The sequence below is a fragment of the Amblyomma mixtum genome, chromosome 4, assembly GCF_055824585.1.
Source record: "Amblyomma mixtum isolate Tamu chromosome 4, ASM5582458v1, whole genome shotgun sequence".
In the NCBI taxonomy this organism is placed as follows: domain Eukaryota; kingdom Metazoa; phylum Arthropoda; class Arachnida; order Ixodida; family Ixodidae; genus Amblyomma; species Amblyomma mixtum.
Window position 1 is genome coordinate 57,906,261 of NC_143015.1, and position 6,000 is coordinate 57,912,260.

Genomic DNA, 6,000 nt, shown 5'->3' on the forward strand with positions numbered 1-6,000 from the left:
GCGTTTAAGTGTTGTTTATAGTTTTCGCACTGCGTGGTATACCGCATTTGACATTACCTAATCAGCCCGTGGCAGTGAGCCTAAACCCTGTGTGCTCACTGACTGCACTGCGTTCAGGATCACTGCGCTCCATTTCCATAAGGAGAGGAGCAATAATGCTTATATACTGGAATTTTCTTGTATGTTAAAGGGATACTGAGGCGGTTTTCGAATCAGATAATTTTTTAGGGTTTTGACGTAGTGTCATTACTGATCACGTCTGTGAAATTATTTTTTCGATTTTGGCTAAAACAGTGGCGCAATCACCAATTAAATACGCGATGTTTAAATCTCCCGCGCCCCGCGGGAGCGCAGGAGAGGAGAAAAGCGGAGAGGGAAACCTGGCCATGTCGGCCAACGTGACGTCACGTTGAGGAGCCGGGGATACTTCGGCGCACCCGAGCGAGCTTTCAGCGCGCGTTGTTTTTCGTGCTGCGTGCATTGTTCCTCGTACTGCGTGCGTTGTGACGTACAAAGCGTGTCAGCCGACCTTGAGAATCAGGTTCAACATGAGGTGCTACTGCGCGTTCGTGTCCACGAACAAATACGCCCGCGACTGTCTCGTCATCCACTGTTTACTGCAAGATCATAAGCTTGCGGCGCAAGCGCTCGCTGCTGTGACGAAGGATTCAAGCCGACCAAAGCAAGCGTACTCTGCTCAAAGCACTTTCGTAAGTGCGGCTACATGCAGGGCGTGTCCCTAATATGATCCTGGAGAATTTTGTCGCGGCTGAACCATGACACAGTTCCTTCGATTTCCTCGCGCATGAGAGGCGTGCCATCATTCCGAAGAAGCGCCTCTTCTAAAAGTAGAAACATGCTCACTTAGCCCCTGCAGAAACCTAATAGAGGCTCAAGCATGTGTCGCTCTCCTCAGCTTAGGTGCGGCTAGACCACCTGAGGCGTGCTCAGCAAGGCTTGGTTAGTGATTTTATACTCGGTTCGACGTGTCCAAGCAAGCAAGCAAAGCAACGGCATCTCGATTAATCGTAGCTAAGCGATTAAAATGAAAGCGTTCGACGTTCTGATTCCGGATGCAAATTTAAGAGAGAAATGAATGCCAACCAAGTTTTTGCAAAAAAAAAAAACACGATGTTTCGCAACCTTACTCGGTTTCCTCATCAAGTTGTGGCAGCGGGCGAGTTGCAGCTAGCTTGGCTTTTGAACACACATATAGTTAGCCACTACTTCACTGAACCTAAACTGCAAATCAAGGAAGGGCGAACGTTTCCGAGGCAGCGATTAATATTTTCTGGCATCTGCTGAACGCGCCACGAGTGAAGCAGTGCACATATTTGGCTTGGTTTCCAGCGTACAATGATTCCTTCACTATCCTGTGGTCACATGCCTCGTAGCGCTTGGCGACTGCGCTTCGCTAATTTTGACATCAACTTTGTGCTGTTCCATCGTTTCCTTGAAATACTTCCTTGCCCCAACCTACGCCGGGTACTGAGAACAGGATTTTTTGTACACAGAGCTTTGGGCCTTTTCTTTAGGATGACGCTCTTTTGGGCGAGCCAGGAGGCGTCCGGTGGTGGTAATTGACTTGAGTATTGTTCGCACCCCTTCCTTTCCGAGAATACGAGCCGATCGAGGTTGCGCTGGCACCTTTTACGCATGGTCTGCATACGCGTCTTTCACGCTGGCGCATGCTTGTGCTAGGCGTACAATTTTTTGCTTGTGTCTTTTTTGCTTTCAGGTGATACGTGGAATGAACAAACTGTAGTATGCTTTTCTTTGGAGGTCAGTAAAAAAATAGTCGCCATATTCGCTTTTACAACACCACGGAAAGCTGCGATCTGCACTCAACGCAGCGCCGGCTCCGCATCGGCAGCTTCTCCAGTCCTCAAAGTGACGTCACGACCTCTCTTGACCAATCACGGGCGGCGGCGCGCCGCACGGCGTGCCCCACGGCACAGGCCGCATATTTATGCTAAAAAAGGCAATTCGCGCTTGTTTTTGCCTTATTTGGATGCAATATTCCAGTATACAGCATGAAAAACTAGAGGACGCCGCTGCCAGCCTGATTTTCAAAAAAAAGTGCATCAGTCTCCCTTTAAAGAACCTAAGCGCTCATAATTTTTTAAAATCCTTTCCTACAGCGCACTTCAGAGCGTGAAATGATGGTTCGAAATTCAAAACCTCATGATCGCACCCTAGTTTTCGTTCAGTGATCAGCGTTACTAATTTGTGAGTAAAATTAATGATCAATGCAATGCCGTTGCACTGGAACGATTCGAGCCATCAACAGGACCGCGTCTCTAAGCTTGACGCCGGCTCACAATTTCATCGGCCATCTAGGGTAATGCGGCGTCATGGGACTTTATTCCACCGGTAACGGCTTGGCGTTGTCTACACGAAACACTACCTTCACAAGATCGTAATAGAAACTAACCCAAACTGAGTACAGTGCCACACTCCAGAGACTATTGGACACCTTCTCTGCGAGTGCCCGAACTACACTGATGAAAGGAGAACATTGGAAGCAACCGTGAGACAACTGGACCGCCGCCCTCTCTCTGAAGAAACTCTTCTAGGCGCCAGGGCGAAACATTCTAATTGATGGTGAGTGACAAAGACCGCGCTCAAGTTTTTATATGGAAGAGGCCAGTAAGCCCGTCTGCGATCGCTTGTGCATTACCTACATGGTTTACACAGTTTACACGGTTTGTATTTTTGTTTTCATAGAGCCCCTACTCCAGTAAGTGTTAACGACAGGTCTACGTGTGTGTGTTGAAGACATGAACTTCACGTTCGTCTACTAACCGCGATGCGAGTTCCAGCCAGTGTGTGTTTGCGTGGACATCACCCGTGAAACTCATTGTATTATGCCATCATCAACCTTCATACAAACTTTCAGATTCCTCGCTTCCGTTCCCCCAGTGTGGAGCAGCAGACCAGGGCCAAGTTACCACTGGCCGACCTCTCCTCCTGTTCCTCTCCTTAAAATTCCTTTCTTTCTCTCTCTCTTGGTGATCAATAGAGCAGTCCTTAAAAATTGCTGCCTTCCTTGTCTGAAAGCTCAGACTAGTTCCATCGGACTTTTTTTACTTTTCTCTACTATACCTACTGCCTACAGGCGCATCCAACGCTACTTTATTTCCTAGGTCTTCAGGAAGAGTTTTAAGAAATGTACACAAATGTTGCGCAGAGGAGTAGACAAATGCAGCTGTATATTCCAATGCGAAAGTGTGCAGCGCATTCTCTTGGCGGAATACTAATCTCCATTTACTCGCACGTGGACGTGGCACATATGAAGGGAATAAAAGCAGGTTAACTCTTATTCACTGTTTTTCTGGGGACATCACGTCGCTCAGTTAGTAAGTGCCCATAGAGTCTGCCGCAAGTAATGTGCAAGGTTTTCTTACTTCAAGAATTTGCTATTTCATTGCTGTTCGTCAGAAATTTGGGAAGAACAAAAACGACTACTGGATTTCCTTATTTTCTCGACCCTTTAACCACGGCGGCGAGTAGGGAGGTTATTGCGCGTTGTCGTGTATAATTTGGAATGATTTTTCCTAAAGTAAAGCATGCTTTGGGGTTCGTTGATTTATTTGAGGAAATACAGAGAAAAGTTTGCGTGAGCTGGACTGCAGAAGAAATAATAGAGGAAGAATGGAATTCATAAAGAATTTAGTTTTGCTCTGATTTTTTTTTTGCTTATACCTCACCCTATTTGCTTTTTGTGTTTCTTCATAGTTTTGTTTTCGAATGTTCTTTTTCGTTTGGACATTTATTGGGTGGCTATAAGTCTGTCCAATATTTTCGAATTCATTACGTTTCGAATTCGTTACGAATTCGTTAGGTACAAGTTGATGTTTTCCTTCGCGGCCTGTCTAGTCACTGTGTAGAGCGCTCTGGCTTAGTTGGAAGCGTTTCATCCACAGTGGGGCGCAGACTTATATGACAGGATACAGAAACGATTACTGCGTTGGGAAGGAAGATATTTCCTTCTCTAACATGAATCCGGTAATCATTTTGAGGAGCTATTGTTGCACTTAGTAAAAATAGAGCTAAAATTGTCCCAAAATGCAAAATTATGCGCGGCCATCTTTCTTGTATGAACATGCAACACGACAAAGCATCTTTCTCGTTCTGTGAAATTTTGTGAACAAGGCACTTGACCCATTACATCAGTTGAATCTGATCAAAGGAATGACAGCAACGCTCGTTGTCATGAATTATAGTAGGGCTTATTGTAATATAACATGAGGGTAAACGCCTTAGCTTAAAACGAGTTGAATGAGACCTCGCACCTAAGAAGAAGACTACAATTTCAGCCGCTCCACCGGAGAGCGAGCCGCCCTTTATATTTTTCTCTGAACTGAGTGCGTTACTTAGCGAATGATGACTTAATGTGCCGTCATGTTTGAAAGCTATTGCGGGAAGGAATGCCGTCCATATTTCTCGCTGCATTACCGCTGTCGTGCCCCTTTGTTTTTGATTACAAAGCACTAGAGGCAATGCAAGCCTTAAACAGTAAATGGAATGTGGTTGTCGCTGTGAGCAAAACTAGACAAAGGCCTGCGACGTGTTGTGTATCGCTTAATTACTTCAATATTGCTTGCGCTGCTCCGGGCTTGCCTGTCATACGAACAACGAGTTTGTCGCTGCATACGTCCGGAGCAATGCGAAGAAATGGGCCGGAGCCTGGTCCTTTTGCAATACCTTGCAAGCAAAGGCTATTTTGACTCGTAGCTTAGCCTAAATATCAAAGGCTTGTTCCAGTGCTCCATATACAGAGGCAAATACTGTCATTTAAACCAGGCTGGGAAAGGGGCAACAAGAGAGCGCTCCGATGGTGCGCCTATGCTTTTTTCAGCCTCGCCCTAGAGGATACAGTGACGCAAACAGTTTAAATTTTGCCATGTCATCAGTGTGCCCACATTGCCTGGATGAAAAACAGCACAGTAATTGGCAGCAACGTTGGCCCTTTTCTATATTTCGCTAACTACTATCCTCTTAAAATTTTGTTTCCTGTGACCCGGACCTAGTCCTCCTAAATTTCACATTTAATTTCAGCTGAGGCTGCCATTGATGCTATCTGTAATACTGGGAACCAGATAGGGCCACGGTGGTGATTCAGAAGAATCAACTCTATAGCGAACGCACCCACAAAAAAAAAAAGGAAGCCTGTGTGGATAAGCGACGATAAAACAACGGGTGCGCTTAGCAAAGCCAACATGTTACGTAAATGATTTTGCGCATTTAATTTGGCAAGTATTAAGTAAGAAATTAATTGAGAACACTTTTTAGCATTGAAAATTGGGGTTGTTCAAAATTATTTTTCTCGGGTTTTTAAAAGTATATGATGGTCAATTCCTTAAAGTTGTTTTTGCACGCAGTTTATGCGAACAGGCGTACAAATATTGAGTGAATAATGAATATAGTTATCTCCATAAGAAAATATAACCATTTCAAGAATTTTCAAATGCTCAGCAGCAGGCATGCATTCTTGCAAAGGAAACAGAGGTGGCCGCATTTCTAGAATATTCAATTCCTTATAATTCTCATTGCACGCACGTGTAGCACAGAAAGCTAGGTGCAAGGGGTATTAATTTTATTTCCTAATTTTTCTAGTTAAAGAGGTCGGTATGAATTAATATTCTCTACCTTTGACTTCGCCTTATATCATAAACTGCTAGTGAGAACAAGTTTTATGTTCTACTGATGGTAATATTGATTTTGATAAGCTTGAGGCTTATTTTGAACGCCGTGTATATTTCCGCACAAAGCCCATGATTTCACACGGAAGAAAAGCAAGGCAGGGGGCCTAGACATTCTTTAAATTTTGGCTCAAGAGGTGATACTGTATCACCCATCCAGCAACTATCTCCATACTAATGCGCATCAGAAACACAGGCCAAAAAAAAAAAGTTTTCTAAGCATGACATGGATTTCTTTTTTAGGAGGCGGTTGAGTAAATTTCTTTGTTAATTTCCCAGCTCTGCACGATTATAA